This window comes from Melospiza melodia, chromosome Z (genome assembly GCF_035770615.1).
Source record: "Melospiza melodia melodia isolate bMelMel2 chromosome Z, bMelMel2.pri, whole genome shotgun sequence".
NCBI classification, from domain to species: domain Eukaryota; kingdom Metazoa; phylum Chordata; class Aves; order Passeriformes; family Passerellidae; genus Melospiza; species Melospiza melodia.
This window is the reverse complement of record NC_086226.1, coordinates 12,528,881-12,545,745: the sequence shown is the minus strand read 5'-3', so window position 1 is coordinate 12,545,745 and position 16,865 is coordinate 12,528,881. Positions and strand designations below refer to the sequence as shown.

General features: G+C 40.1%; 1 protein-coding gene across 1 annotated transcript in view; it reads left to right on the top strand.

Annotated features, from left to right (window-relative positions):
- The first annotated feature begins 325 nt into the window (after positions 1 to 325).
- Positions 326 to 16,865, top strand: part of LOC134432583 (leukemia inhibitory factor receptor-like) — an 86,720-nt gene continuing 70,180 nt past the window's right edge. Inside the window, exon 1 of the mRNA XM_063181431.1 lies at positions 326 to 568. The gene's annotated coding sequence lies outside the window, so the exon portion shown is untranslated. The remainder of the gene's footprint in view (positions 569 to 16,865) is intronic.

Sequence of the window (16,865 nt, the reverse complement as noted above, 5' to 3'; positions counted from 1 at the left end):
ATGTAATATATACGTAACACATGTATTCCTACAAAATAAAGCCATATATTACATACAGCTTTTCCTTCCTACCTAGAATTAATAGAGTTAAGCATGCCATTTTCCTTTTTTTTTTTTTCTCCTAAGGCGACCTATTTCAGATGTGAACAATCACGTTTTTGCAAGTTAAAGATTACACAGTGAGTTATTAACTTTAAACACCCTTCATTCCTGAAAGCTATGTGGCAGAGACATTTTAGGTTCGGGCAACTCCTCTTACATAAGAGAGTTTTTCTGCCAAGCTATTACCTCAGACACTTTTTGTGTTGTAGGTGAATATTTACATAGAGATTTCTCCTCCTCACAAAAGGCTGCTGGAGAGCCTGGATATCCAGAATATGGCAAAAGCAGTCTTGGGCTTAAAAAAACTGAAGAAAAACATCTCCAAAAAGAATGGACAAAATGAAACCAAATGCTGACTTGTAATTCTGTCTTCTGTGAAGTTTTCCTCCCTCCTGCTGCTTCCAGCATAAGCAGAGCTCTCTTGACACCTTGCAGAAACTTAGGAGCACCTGGCTGGCTCTCAAGGGTAAGTCTCAACTTGCCTATGAGTTCACTAGAAAAACACTAGCATGTTGTTCTTCTTCCACCTGATATTTATTTTCAGTTTGCCTACAAAGGCTCTGGTCAGTGCAGTTTCTGCTTCTCAGAAATTACACCAAATGAATGCTGATATGCTTGGCTTGCAACTTAAAGTGCCAAGTTAAGCAGCTGTCCTGAAGGTCTTGGGCTCCCTTGGGTGCCTGAGGTTTCTGTGTCCTTACAAAAAGAATAGAGAAGATGACAAAAATACATCCTCTATTTTTTTTCTTTTCACTGGTTTGCTGGTCTGGGGACAGCATGTACTAGTTAACAAGTTCTGCCCTTTGCTATTGTTATCCTAAATTGGTGCTCTTTAGGCAACTAGACGGCTCTGTTGTTAGGCTCCCTTTTAATGTGCATTTCGATTAGGGCCAGCCTAAAAAGGCTGCTGTGGCTGTCTGGCTGGAGCCATACCATGGGGTTCAGTAGCTCCCTCTTTCAGTAAAAAATATTAGCATGTTTAACAGGGAGGAAAGTGAGGGGTTCCTCACTAAACTATAGTCAGGCTTTTAAGGAGTGGTCTCTATGAATGAACTGGAGGAAGGCTGAAAAATCCTGCAGAGGAAAACTGCTTTGGCCCAGAAAAAGAGGTGTGAGCAAAGAAACTTTCAGACACTGGCTTGCTTCTCCCTCCCACTGGAGTCAGTGAAGATGCCTGTAATTGATTTCAAAGGGAGAAAACCATGCCAGCTTTTGTACAGATGTATTTTTTGTATATTTCAATACATGGAACCAAAGTTCTGGCCCTTCTGTAGCTTATGTAATGGAGTAATCTCCAAGGAAAGGGAAAATTGGCTGCTATATAGACGTGGAAACATTCATTAATCATTGGATCAGCACTCTAAACATTTCCTGTTTATATCCAGAGTGACACTTCTTTAAATTATACTGCCAGCTTCAATTTGGCATCGATGTCTTATTTTGTAAAAACAAGCTGTTATCAAATTTAGCAAAAATAGAACAGTTTCCATGAAGAAAATTATTCTGAATGGCCTTTAGTTCAGATCATGTTTCAGAAAACAAACTTTCTTCAAAAGTTTTCATCTAGTCACCTCAGACTGAAAAACTGAGGGGAAACTGCTTGGAAAAAAAAAAAAAAAAAGGTTTGAAATTGTCCTGTATTGTCCACTTTAGTGGAAAAAAATGAATTATTAAAGAGATGTGCAATTCTCTGGCTCAGGTCATAGCAAATGAGCCTGTGGTGGATATCTTTCTAAAGACAAACAGAAGTTGTACTGCTCACACACAAAAACATCCATTTTGATTATTGTCATTTGTCCCTCCTGCTCTGTCAGAATTTGCATGATCAACAGCTCTTGCTCTCTCCCACCCCCAGCCCTCCAGACCTAAACTTACCTCCTTTTTCTCATCAGGACCCAAGTAACTCACAGATTTTAACATATTTCAGACCACTGCATGAATGTATAAACAGATTTTGCAGGGGGAGAGAGAGCCAAAGAAGTGGGAGGAGGGGAAAACAGTACCTGAAAGCTAAACCTTCTAATATTCCATTTCTATCAATTGTCTTCAGCATGACAAGGCTGGGTTTTTCACAGTAAAGGCAGACTAGCAATATCCTATGATAGGAAAGAGAAATCATTTTTGGCAGTGAGTTTAACTGGTGCAGAGCAGCTGTGTCTGTGCAGTTGAACAATTTTGCCCTCCAGGATGGGTTGGCTGTATCCAGGCCCCTAGCTGTGACTGACTCCTGGAAGCATACCTGGGAATTGTCTGGGAGACCCACACCTGGCTGCAGCCAAAGCTGTGCCCCACTGTCCCACTGCTGAACACTTTAGCAAGGGGGGAAGGCAGCTCATCAAGAATCACACAAGTTCCCTGGAGCTGTTTGCTGCTGTGAAGACAACCTAATTGTTCCCTGGGCTGCAACCACTAAGGACACTACAGCAAAAGAAAAAAGTGCAGTGAAAGTTTAAGTTATAAAATATTCTGGGTTCCAGTGTTGTAATCATGAAGTTTCATTTTGACAGTCTGTTGTATCTCTCCTCTCCCCTACACATCTAAACAGGGAAGATCCTATATGGTAGTGGCAGTACTGGCAAGCTCTCTATTCCCTAGGGTTTATAAGTGAAGAAGAAAAGGAGTTTATGAGAGAATATAATGAGGAATGCATCCAGCCTCCCAGTTTTTCCCTTGCCTGTGTGTCTCAGCCATCACATAGCACAAAAACACCAATGCCAAATATCAAAACCCATATCTCTCACCCCTTGGAAAACAGATAGATGAGTAATTTACCTAAGGCATGGCTGGCTAAAATATAGTAAATATCAGAACACTGTATCTGTTCCTACTTCTTATCTGTTCTGCTGTTTCAGCACACAAAAGAAACAGACTTTAGTGACATATAAACTGCTGATGGAAGCGTGAGTCTCTTGTCATATTTTGTGTGAATCTCAGAGTTTGGTTTGCAAGGTAAAAGGGTCTTTAGTAATCCCAGCAGAAAATCATTGATGCCCCAGTGTCGCGGCATTTTTAAATCAATTCATAAACATTTCAATAAGGAAGGACACATTCTAATCCAAGGAAATTCTTCCCAGTGCAAGAGAAACAGTTTTAAATTCAATGGGTTGTATCAAAAGAGGCTACAGAATAACTTAATCCAGTAATAATTTGTGAAATTCAGGTCGCAGGATATGGCCCTCAGAAGAACTGTAAAACTTTGGCTTTTTGTTTGAGCTGTCCTGACATACATTACCCACAACAAAGCATTTGTCCTTTGCCTCTACAACACTGGCTTGTTCTGTGGCAGAGCCAGGAATGCAGGAATGTGGCTCCCAGCCAGGCTGGTGGGGAGAGGAGAATGCCCTCGACCTGGAGGATTCCAGCTCTTTCCATGTCTGCATCTTTTACCCAGCACTTTATGACATTTGAAGAGGGTGCTTTTCCATGCTGCCTGCAGCTGCTGTTGCCCCTGCTGCATCTGCCACTGTCACACTCCCAGCCCGGGTGGTCGTGCTGGGTTTGTGCCCTGCGGGCCAGCCAGGATGTGGCTATTGAAAAGGAAAACGTGGGGAAGGCCAGAGCCCGGCTATATGTGCACAACAGCAAGTCAGTCAGTGCTCACAGGCTGAGAATACCGCAGTGTTTGAGCTAAGGGAAGCTCTTTGTTTGCTTTTCCTTGCACTAGTGACTGGGTTACTTCAGCCGAATAGAAGGCTCTTTATTTTATTTTGTGCTCTGTGAACCTGACCCATCACAAATCAATTACAAAAAGCTTATAGGTTCTTTCATCCTGCTCCTCCCAGGAAGAGCAGCTGAGAATAATTCATAATGAATAAATCTGATAGTTCCCAGAAGACTGTACTTAGTGGGCTTGAAGTTCTTCCTTCTGCTTCAAACATCCACTGAAAGAGAGTTGAGTTTCAGGTGAGGTAGTGGTAGTAGAAGAAAAGATGTTTTACACTTCATTTTTACCAGTGGGCAATTTCTGACTGTTCCACTGTAACTTTGGAAAGCATCATCACCCAGGCTGCTCCCAGGAGATAAAGTCAGTAATAACCGCAGAGCAGCAGGGCTCTGGACTCTTGCTTGACGCTTCACCGTTCCCCCTGGCATCTGAATGTACCAATTTCTGGAAAGTTTAAGGTTAAATAAGTGAGTCATTTATTCTGTTGTAAAGACTTTTAAAGGAACTATTGTGAATTCATCCTGTGGCTATGGGTACAGATGTTAAAACTGACTGAGGCCCACCTCTAATTCTAAACTCAGTGGTAGTCTACAGAGGAATTAAATTTATCAGTAAGAATTTAAATTACATATTTTTCCAAAGCCTGTTTATATTCTTTTCTTTAATCATACTTTCATTGGGCCAGCAAATAACAACATTGTAATAACATCATGCCAGATAAGCCGCTTCAAAACCAAGAAGAAATAAAAATTACAAACACTGAACTGGCAGAGAAGACGACCACTAGAGATTGCCCAAATGGTGCCACAGTGTCTGCAGACATTGCAGGGAGACAATGAGATACTGTAGAAGGGATAAGAACCAGTTCTGGAGGCACAGTGTTTGTTCAGGACATGGAGAATCACAGCCTCTGGGATTTCTATTACTTGTGCCATATTTAAAGCCATATTAAAAGAGTATTTAAAGGTTGAATCTCTGGGATTTTAGATGGGAGTGGAGATATAAGTGCTTTTGAGACCTTACAAGTCACTATTCTGCTGCTTTAAATAGTTGAAGACTTTGGCTTTTTGAGACTGAGGGGTGACACGATCAAAGTTAAGGATTGCATAAGTAGTGAGTAGCCTCCATTCCCATTCACACTGATGGGAATATGGAGATGCTGTCCTCTGCCTCAGTGTTGCTTTGACCCATCATTTAAAATGCCTAGACCCAAAGGTAAGCTCTGACCCACATGAAATTGCTGCAACAAGTGGCAGTTTTTTGCCAGCTTTTTAGTTTCCTTTGCACCTTGCAATGGGATTGTAATGGATAATTTGAGTTTGCAAATTACTCTGGCAGGAAAGCATTCTGACAAGCAATGTCACAGTATATTGTGCACTTGGGTTTAGGCCAAACACCTAGAAAAGAAGCAGGAAGGAGGTCAAAAATTTATTTCATCCCTTATATTTCTGTAGGAAGAAGCTAGGTGGACCCAACAATCTCCACATGTTGGAGAACCTGAGAATAGTTTTCACTTCTGCTTATGAAACTGTACTGGAAGGTTTTCTCATGCCACTCACTCTTGCAGGTCCAACACACTTAGTGCCTCCAGGCTGAGAGAGGAGCCACAGTGAAGTTCAGGCTGAATAATGCAGATTGAAGAGATACCTCTAGCTACCAAGGGTGGCTCAGTCCTAGAACCTCCATCTGTTTACATGACTGAAATGGGATTAACTCCCAAGGCCTAGGAAAGGGAAGTTAGTTCACCACCAACTGCTAGTGCATAGTGAAGGAGATATGAACATCTGAGCAAGGAGAATACACAGCAAACAGTAACCACAGCAAACAACTCTGACTCGCCACATGGTTATTAGCTAACTTATTTAACTTAAAATTTCCTCTTAGTTAAAGGGAGAACACTGAACATTTGGAGTTTGTACATCCTTACATCATTTAATAGAGTTAACAAGGAGGAGTGCTTAAACTCCCTACTGCAGCATGGACATCCGAGGACTGTCTGTCTTTTATGCTAATTCAAATACTTTTTGCTGCTTTGATTTTTTGCTTAGCCAAAGTAACTGATTGCAAGGAGAAAGCTGTTGCTGACAGTTGAGAGCTGCTATTTGCGAGCAGGTGTGAAGTTGAAGGACTTGGACATGAGAAGGAAGCCTGATCTGTTGCCTTTCTTCTCGGCTTTGAAGACCCTACATAGTTTGTAACATATATCATGGTCACTTTATGAAGAGAAGTGGCAGCAAATCAGAGGGGAAAGGGGTTATACATGGGAACATACATACCTGTATGTTATCTTGGAATTAAATGTGTGTGTTTGTGTGTAGGCATGTGCACGGGTGTGCCTGTGCACACACACACAAGAGTGTGACATGTCTCTGCCAGGAAAGGCAGGGAGGAATTCACAGCTGTCGATAGTCCACAGCTGAGCCAGTGACTGCACACTTCCTTACAATCAGTGGTGAGAAACAGGCACTTAGCAGAGCACAATTAATCTTATCATCTGAAATTAATCACCTTTTTAAAAGGCTGTTTCTCACCATTATCTGTAAATGAGCAGAGATCCTTGTTGCAGAGGTGTGACATGAAGTGAGATGAATCCCACCTTTCCTGTCTGAGCTCTCTGGAGTATTCCACATGCCATTTACTGCATTATACGTTACTTAGAGTGCTCTTTGTGTGACCTGGGTGTTCACTTGCCAAAGCCAATGAGTAAACCTGATCTGAATCCAACTGAAAATTATAACAGATTTTTCCACACAACAACCTCATTATTTATTACAGTGGCATTTGCTGTCTTAAATACAATCTGAAGAGTAAGAAATCTTCGGGTTTTGAAGGGTTCTTTTAAAAATTAATTGATCAATGATCTACATTATAATGTGATTGCACAGACTGCACAGTGTTAGGACAATCAAAAGAACTCTGGATCGTGCCATGGGGCAAGAGGCAGGAATCTCCTAAACCAATATTTTTGCTAAACTTTCTGTTACTAGAAAGAGTGTGAAGAATTGACTTGGCAGACTGTTTTCACAAGGTGAATGACTTTACTTCATCAATAAAATAAGCAGAGTAGATATCTGCCTCTTGCAAACACAGCTGGCTAGAATGTTAGAGGGCACCCCCAGGAGGAGCTAAATAAATTGTGTAATGTAAATGTTCACGTTTCAGTAGCATCTACATTGATCACAGTTTTGCATGACATAATGGTTGCCCAAGGCAACCATTGGAACTATATGATCTTTAAGGCTCTTTCCAACCCAAACAATTCTGTGGTTCAATGATTCTATAAAGGTGCATCTTGGAGATGCTCATGGCAGTTCAGGTCCTCAAATTATGCAGAGAAAATGTCAGATGACACCAATCTGGTTAGACATCCTTTGCTTATTCGTACAGAGAAATAATGATACAGGTGAAAAAAAAGGGGTTCCTGAGATTCACCCAGATTCATCCTACCTAGCTTCAGATGCTGAGAAATCCAAGTCAGAAGTCTAGCTGTAGCTGTTTTAACTCACTGTGGAGAAAGAGATAGCCCCAAAGACCAACTCAGATTTTGAGGTTTTGATTTAATTCCTCTCCCTATCTCCCCTGATGATAGAATAAGTACCAAATGCAGCTACTCTGGTTACATGGATGAACATATTTCTGTTAGCACCTTAGCAGCCCTGTAAGGCATTCATAGGGTCCTCAGCAAGTCCATCTGATTTGGTATGTCAAGGGAACAGCATATTTTCCCCTAGTTACTCAAGCACGAGTTATCAGTTGCTGTGTTTGCTGATAATCTCAAGATCTCATTCCTGAGAGTGCTGACAGAGGCATGTGTGGTGCAGATCTCCGGCTGTGCTGGCTAGAGGGAGCAGCACTTACCAACAGTTCATTAACTCCACTTGCATTAGGTACTTACACTGCGGATGTTTACAGGCTCTCTTGGCTGGATTCATAATGGCAAGTGGTTGCTAGGAGGCAGGAAGAGATTAATCCTAAACAGAAAGGAAGGCAAGAGAATCAGCTTTTGAAAGGGCAAGAAGCACGACCCGGGAAAATGCAGGCCTCTCAGTCTCACTCTAGTGTCTGGTAAGGTTATGGAGAAGATTATTCCGGGAGGTACTGAAAAACACCAGGTCAGTGCAGCCACTGCTCACAGCCAGCTCGCCCTTGTGAAAGGAAGGTGCTGCATGTGGAGAGCACTACTGTCTGCAGTGCTGGAGAGTAGAACACTGCATCAGGAACCCTGCCTCCTTCAGCATGTTTGTGATGGCAAACAGAATTTTAATGACCCCATAGGGTGCTTTTTGCTATTGCTGGAAATAAAAAGCCTTGTGCAGAAGTACTGGAGTGTCCAGAGGAGGATCATGAAGATAATTAATGTATTAGATCATTGCTCCTATTAGGACAGGCTGATAGAGCTGGGAATGCTCAGCATGGAGAAGGGCAGGCTCATGGAGGGATCACATCAACATGTACAAAACCTGAAGGGAATCTGTAAACAAGATGGAGCCAGGCTCTTTCCAGAGATGCTCGAACAGGCTGAGAGGGTATCAGCACAAACTGAAGCACAGGAGGCTCCCTCTGGACAGCAGGATACACATTCCTCTTTTACTGTAAGGCTCACTGAGCACAGGTTCCCTGGGGAGTTTCTAGCCTCAGAGACTCTAATAGTCCACACGTTCCATGTAAACATGGTCCTAGGCAAGTGGTGACCTGCTTGAGCAGGGCAGTTGGACCAGATGACTTCCAGAGGTCACTTCCAACCTTAGCCATTATGATATTCCATATATGTTAGCCTGGGAAGCATCTGTGTGGATTTGTGGTTGTCAAACTCAAGGCAAGAAAGTTGCCCTTGCACATGCAAGAGGATGTTGGTGGGGAAGAGATCACTTCCAGCTTATCTTTGGATGTCTCTGTCCTTGCAAGCTGTTGAGGTATTAACACACATGACAGCACTAACATTTGCAGGAGGATTTCAGATCTATAGAGCTACATGCCTCCTGCGCAAGCAAAATAGCTGAGAAAAATTGTTTCATTGTTCCTGATACTTGTTTTTACACTCAGGAATCAGCTTTCCTTGGCATCTTTACATCTCTGGAACCCAGCTGGCAACAACCTGGTTTGGGTTTAGCTGACCTATTGTTTGCTTTTCATTTTCAATATCACAGACCCAAAAAAAAAAAAAAAAAAAAAAAAAAAAAAAAAAAAAAAAAAAAAGGTGCATGTCACTAGTATTAAATAGATTTTCTTTCATATGTGGTGTATTCATACCATGTGTGTTTGTTAAACACCTGGTCTATATCCTCCTACAGTCATGCTTGAAAGAAATCCTATGCATGCAGGTTACTCCTCTTTCTCAAAAGTGGCAGCCTGTGATCCAGGACAGAGCAGTAAGGAGTCCTGATGGCTTTGGCAAGGAACCTTAGAACCTTTCCATGCAAATTTATCCGATAAATAACAAGCCATCATTTTCCTACTTGATAGGAATAAATAGCTTTCACAAAACTTTCAAATAAGGCGACATTCTACTTGCTTGGACTCCACAGAAGAAAAGAGATCATGTGGAAATTACGTAGGGATAAATAATTCTGGGGGCCCTGGTGTGAGTAGGTTTCTAACTGAGCTGACGCAGAACACACATAGTAGAAGATCTCAGATTCATGTGGGTGAAATAACTCTGCAAGTGGTGGACCCAAAAGATCCTGGCACAGCACAGTTCTGTTTTCACTGCCAGTTGCTATGAGAAGTCACAGTTCTCATTTTCCTTAGTCATAACTACAGCCTCTGCTACAACACAACCTTTACCAGCGTGACACACAAGCCACTTCCCAAGTTGTATTCAGAGACCTTCCCAAGCAGTTGTGGTAGGGTTCCTTAATATGGAAAGTATACTTAAAGAGTGGGCAGAAAATGAAAATGTTATGTGGTCCAGAATCCTCTGGTTTCATACTTTATCCTGTGTATATATGAAATGTGCCAAATTTGTCTCTCTGTATGAACTGAGCAATGTACAGTAACTATGATTTGTGTAGGGTAAATGCTTCCTGTTGATATTTTAAAGCACACAGAGGCAGGCTTAAAATAATACACCAGCCCAAGAAGTTCTTTAAATAGCACAGGAAATTTGATGAACTCTGAGTACACCAGTGACAGCACAGGAAAAGGAAAAACAGAGATCAGATAAGACTTTGGTAACAGGAATGACAGTGGGATTGTATTCCTCCAGAGGTTATCACAAGCTTGATTCTGATACAGGTAGAATGTCACTAATAAAGAGGATATTCTACCAGGATGGGTTTTACTCTCCTAATTATGGAGCTATTTCTGTGGCAACAGACAGAAACCACATTTACCCTGGTTTTGATGGCTTGTACATCTTTAATGATGCTTCCAGAGAATTAAGGAAAAAACAAACAGTGACTTGTGGAAAAGGTCAGCATGGGAACATTTTTGTCCTATTGTCTTGCTTGAACACACTGACTGCTTGACAGAAAAACTCTTTCTATCAGACACCATGCTTGGTTACAATTTTAATTATAGACCTGCAACTAAAATTATAACTAAAACTGTACACACTAAACTAAACCTATAACTAAAACTGTAACTTGGTTGCAGTTTTAATTATAGCCCTCCAAATTGGGAGGAGGGGCAAGGGAGTGGGGAGCCTTATTCTTATGGCTGGTACATTGCTGCTCTTAACAGTCACTGCAGAGTCCATCTCCCTCCCTCCCCCCTGTCTGTTGATTTATGTGGGTGTTGCCACACAGAATTACTTGATAATCTCATTATACCTAATCCTGTTTACTCCTACAAAGGAGACTGGCAGAGCTCCCTTGTTTTCCTGTTCCTCTTTTCCTTTGGTTATTTCACAAATATTCTCTATAAAGCAAGAACTTTCAGAGTCAATGCTTATCCTGTTTACTGTGCTTAATTCCAGACTCATCAAATTCAGCACTCTGCCCTATCTCTTTCGGTAAATATTTTCTTTGAGCCAAGCATCACACAAATATTAGCTGTAGCTCTCCTTATGTTCAGTTCACGTAATTGCATTATTCTGATGCAATTAAACCTTCTCAAATGACATTTTGCATTTACATTATATTTTATGCCTTTGAAAGTGGTCTCCCTTGCAACGTTTCTTCATGGGCAATGCAGTAAAGAAGACTAAAAGCTGTAAATGTCTACACATGCTGTTGGTAGTTGAATACTAAGGCGCTTACTAAGGTAGATTCACTTAATTCAGGGTATTTCTAAAGCATAGGGAATCACAAGTAAAGTTTTGGTGACCAGAAGCTCTTAACAAGGTTACTAAAAGCATGTAAATGGTGTTGATATGAATGCAGGCATTGGGAGCATGCCCACATAAACATAAATCTAGATAGCAATTGTAAGGCAAGATGAGAACCATAACCACATCTACCTGTTTACCTTCTTAAGTGCTGAATGTAGTTAACAATAGCATACTTGACTTGATAAAGATTTCAATAGATAGGCTTAGTAATTTTGTTTTACCTATTTAGTGCTTGTGAAATGTCCTAAGGACAATGAAGGCTTTTTCCTTATTTACATAACTCAGATAGTGAATAAACCCATTTCCTGAGTTTGTTTTAATCAAATAATCCCATTCTGAAGTGATGACTTTCAAAAGTACTGCAGTACACACTATTCAGCACTATACAAGGTTTTGGAGGAAAAGAAGACTTACAATTTCCTAGTCATTACTTTTATACAGTTCCAAAAGCTATATTAAAGTTAATTGTACAGTAATTCTTCATCATTAGCAGTCATAGAATTTCTAAGCTAAATGGGTCAGGAATTGTAGGGGAAAGTAATGACATTGTTGGCTCAAAAAAGCAGATGAGTTTTCTGGGAATGGAATAAGAACAGCTCCACTCAAAAATCTTACATTCAATCTTTTGGACCAAGATGTATGTAAGAAGATTATTTACAGCTTAAGCACCACATCTATCTTACTTAGTTATCTATTGTACCTGAGAAAACACTTTCAGAATCCAGTATATCAAGACTCCATCAATTTTCAGCATCCAGTATCTCAAGACTGCCAGCCCAGAACTGCCACACTAGGCATTAGGCATTGCTGATCATTTTATTGCATCAAAGGGCACATTGTGGCTTTGATAGGGATCTCCACCAAAGTTTTTCAAGTAGGAATGATTTTCTAAGTAGGAATGATTATCTGATTGTGACAATGCAGAATCTTACTGTGGAAGGGAAAGAAAAAGGTTTCAGTACAGCCTCTGAATTTACAGAATCTAAAGTTATGAGAACAAAAAGTTCCTGTATTTTAGGGCCCCGATTTCAGTACCATGTTACCACTAGGAGCTTCTAAAATCAGTTGCTAGGTAGCTGTTTATCTGCTTAAAAGAACCGTGTTTGACTTCCTTCCTTTAACATTTCTGAAATTTCCACCATCAGGCATTACACCTCTCTATTGACCTTCGTTCAAAAATCAGATAGCAAGAGGAAGTCCCTGTAAATGGAAGAATTGGTTTTACATCCTCACTCCAAATCTTTTAAATAAGAAAGATTTAAAATTGGGTCCTGCCATCCCCCAGCTAAGGTCTCCAGTCACTGCCTTAGAGTCACTGAATTAGATGTTTTAGACTGCTTAAGTTTTTCTGCTTCTCATAAAATATAGAAGTACCTCCTGGGAGGAGGGATAGGAATCACAGCACTCCAGAGCTGTGTCCACAGCAGCAGTTCTTTTTTTCTTTCCTAAAGACTATTTCAAAAGTTTGTACTGAGTGAGGTAACTTCTACAGGAGAAATAGAAGACAATTGCTCCATTTGACATAGGAAATATCTGCTCTCAAATTTGAACCAGACAAGATCCCAGGTCACAGGCTGAGTGTTTTAATTAACAGGCTATTAAGTTATTAATGGAGGGGGTTTTTTGGGTTTTTTTGTTTGTTTGTTTGTTTGTTTTTAATGAGAACAACTTATTTGGACACAAATTGATTCAGCTGAGATGCTGATTCACAGAAATTGGAGGTATACACACACAGACTCCCCCATCATGTCTCAGGCAGCTCTAAGCTCCAGTACTCCTGGGTCTCTGTCAGCTACTGCACCTCCAGTTCTTGGTTTGCCACAAGCAAAAGGTGCTGGGTGTTCACCCAAAGGCTGCTACTTTTATCTAGGTGAGAAGAAGTTACTCTTTCACATTGGTGAATGTTGTTGCAGAATTGACCACCAGTGATGTTCTCAAAGATTCAGAGATGTGGAATTATGTAAAGCTGAGCCCAGACCTAATTTCCATGCCAGTCTTGCTCTTTTCCTCTACTCATCCGCTTCCATATAGAAATGATTCTTAAAGTACAGAGGCCAGATTTGCAATCAAGTATATCCTGTGGTCGTATTACTGTATAATAATTTACCATAAGAATCCATTAGAAAATGCGCCTATTACAATGGCATAGGAAGCATCCCAAGTACTTAGTATTTCAGAATTTTCCTCAGTTTCCCTTGTTTCTCTCCTTTTAAATTTGAAAGCTTTTACAGCACAGAATGTGAGCAGAGCATATTCCCTGGGTACTTCAGGATATTGGCTTCTGAGGTAAAGGCTTTTTGAGACAGCTGCTGTTCTTTCTGCTGCCTTTCTTGACAATTCCAGCCTGTTTACTTCATCTCCCTTTGCTTTTACCTGTAGGAGTCTTGCAGAACTCTTCACAGCTTGGCAGTTGAGAAGCAGAGCCAAGGAAACACTTGACAATTGACACAATTCTGCAAGTGACACGTGAGTGACAAACACAGAACTCTCCATGTGCAGCTTGGGAGAGAGTAACTTGGTTCAGGCTGCAGAGTGCTGAGTAGCAGAAGACTCTGTAGTCTTCTCTATTGCACTGAGTCATTGTTAGTTTTGAGATAATGACTCAACAGAGCATTTCAGAATGGAGCTATGCTTTATTCTAACATCCATCTGCGTTCAACAAAGAAACTAAATATCCTCTTGAGTTTAAAAATGCTTATATAATTTGCTGAATCAATCCTTTACAAGCAGCCTGATTTTACCTTGCATGGCTTTTCTTCCTATTCCATTGTAGCTGTGATCCTGGCATCTCAACAGCAGGAAAGAGTGACTGTGCCCTAGGAATACAAACAATGGAATTTGAGATTAAAACACTCTGAGGAGAAACTCTAAGTCATCGTTTCTCTTTATCAGTTAAATTAGATCTACAGTGGCAATCTCACCCTGCAGATATGCACAGACAGATATGCAGATATCCAGAGAAAGGCATTCGTGCCCTTTTTGCTTTGCAGGCCACATAGTGATTTTTTCCTTTACAGGAATTCCCACAGACTTCTAGACATGACATGATGGGAGCATGCTCTCTTTTGCCTAGACAGTTTCAATTGATTTTATTATGAAAAAGGAATATTGGAATAACAACAGCTGTAGAGGACAATATGCCTCTTCTCCTGACATAATAAGTGCTGACAGAAAGAGCATGAAAATGTATTTTCTGTAAGATGTCTCAAAATCTCTGACAGCTGCATTTAGTGTTGTGTTTGGGTTGTAATTTTCAAAGGCGAGCAAGGACAGAAGCACTCAAATTCTGTGAAGTGTGGCCTTCATTCATTAGGAGCCTTTGAAGTTTAGACTTAGTGTTCCATTCTGAGGTGCAAGAAATATCCTCTGCTCTACAAATCCTAACAAGGCATGCAGGGAACATTGTTACCCAGGGCAGGAATACTCCAAACTATAGTGCAGAAAATATAAAATGACATGCACATGACAGCCTGTTTAATGCAGTTGGTTATATTCCATGCTGTCTTTCTCAGAGAAGACAAGCAACAGTTTAATTGAAATAACATGATGAGTGGTGCCATGAAGAGAGAAATATCATTCACAGGTGGTTCTACCAAATGGAAGGAAAGGTATCCAAGACTGCTTCTGCTTCCCAGGGAGGATTATCTTTATTTATTTTAGCAGCAATGGTCAGAAGGAGGACGAAAGTCAAGGAAGATAGGATTATGTCTCTCTATATCACCAATTATATATTATCAAGCCTCTAAAATTATATTCTCCATTTTTATAATCCTTGAAGGAAAAAACAAGCAACTGTCAGTGCCTCAAGCTAGTGGAGCATCCTGAACATAGAGAATATAAAAATGTGCTCCCAGCAAAGAAATCCCTAAAAACATACAATATTAATTCTGCCTGATTGTGATAATAGTCTTCAAGAATATTGCAAAGTGTGGTGCCAAATAGTGATGTGTGGCTTCAGCACAAAAGTAGCAAAGAAAGACGTGGAAGCAGGGATCTAAGTTTATTAGATTTATTAAAGTTTATTAGATTATTAATTGGTTTTGTCACAGTTAAGTATACAGCTGAACAGTACAAAACTGTTCTTAATAAAAATGTTCAAGCATATCCATTTATGATCAAAGCGGTTCCCAGTAATCAGATTGTACAATTTGTCTCAAGAGGCAAAGCAGAAGGGTTATAAGAGTGTGAGAGCACAAAAATGGCAAGAAAAATCAGTAGACAAATTACAGGTATAACACAATATCCTGGAGTATCTGTAAGACAGTTTAGAATAGGTAGCAATTAAAAACAGGCTTTAGGAGACATCATGACAGATCAAAGATGATAGTTCAGGAGAATTCTAGGTGTAAGGACAAAGAAGCATTGAAAGAGCTCATGGCAATATAAGTGGAGATAGGCCTGTGACAGTGAGTACAGGACCCCCAAGCTGGTCCTATTCTAAGTGTGAGGAAATCATGATTAGGCAAAAAAGCACCCAGAGGAACATGCAGGCTTTTCAGGATTTGGTGAAAAAAATGGAGCAAAGGAAAAGGCACATAATGTGGGAGTATTTTATGTGAGTTACAACACATGGAGACAAGATCAACTGTGAATGTGATAGCAAGGATGCAGTGATGGACAGAGGGAGAGAGGGAGGAAGGTTTCAGTGACTTTCTTAGTATTGATGTGTTAAAAATAGCTGAGCTGTTTGAGAATGATAAGTTTATGGGACATGTAAAAGGCAGTTTAAGCCTTCATCAAGAAAAAAAAATAAAGAATGGGGAATTTTAGAACCAAATAATTGTAACCAGAGAGATGATGGAAAGAACTTTGTGGGATGGTGGAATGAGATAGATCAAAGACTACAGAAGCTGACTTTGTTGGTATGTAAATAGTTTTTCTCCATCATTTATAAGGAAGTGTTGAAATAAACAATAATAAGTGTCATAAAACTTCCTACTCATTGTACCCTTTTGTGACACTGTAAATACCTTCCCCTTACACAGAAGAGAACAACTAAATAGAAATATGGTTTCTGGAAAACAGGAGTGGGAGTACACAGAAAGACTGACTTTGTTGTGTCTTCTTAAGATGTCCTGGGAGTCATAGCACAGCTATAATATTTTCTGGAGGAACAGAAATTAGGTGATCTTCACTAGTCCCTCTGATGTCACTAGTAATTTTGGTGCTTGCAGAAAAAAGAAAATGAGATACAAAGAATAATTGGACACTTCAAGGAAGTAGAAAGAAAAATGGGACTTAATATAAATGAAGAAAAAGTCAACTCAGATAAGAAAATTTTAGACAAGTTTCTCTATCAGCTGATACTTGTAGAGATCATTGGCAGTTAAAGTACCTCAGATAATTTACAATCAGAATTTCAATGGGAATATGGAAATTAATATCAATCTGAGAAAGTAAATGTATTAGAAACATGTGTTACTTTATTTTTAAATTATAATGCCAGAGTTTAGAATATACCAGACAATTTTAATTCATCTTGTTTACATAGAAGTTGGTGATTTACTAAAAAGACAAATAAATGAAATAACTTCAGAAACAAAATACTGCTCAAGCATGTGTGGGTAAGAAAATTAATTAGGAATAATGGGGGGTCAACAGAGAACATGAATAGTCATTTAATCCCCATAGCTTCAGCGGTCAAAGCGTGTGGTTAAGATGACCCAAGGCAGACCAAGAAGCATCTGGGTAAAGCTCTTCCATTGCCACTTGGGGCTGGTCAATCAAAAGAAACAAAGTGGAAGCACTAAGTTAAAACTGTGTTCTTAACACGTGTGACAAGCTACACAAAAAATGTGCTCTAGCAGAAGGAGTTTGGGGCAAACTGGG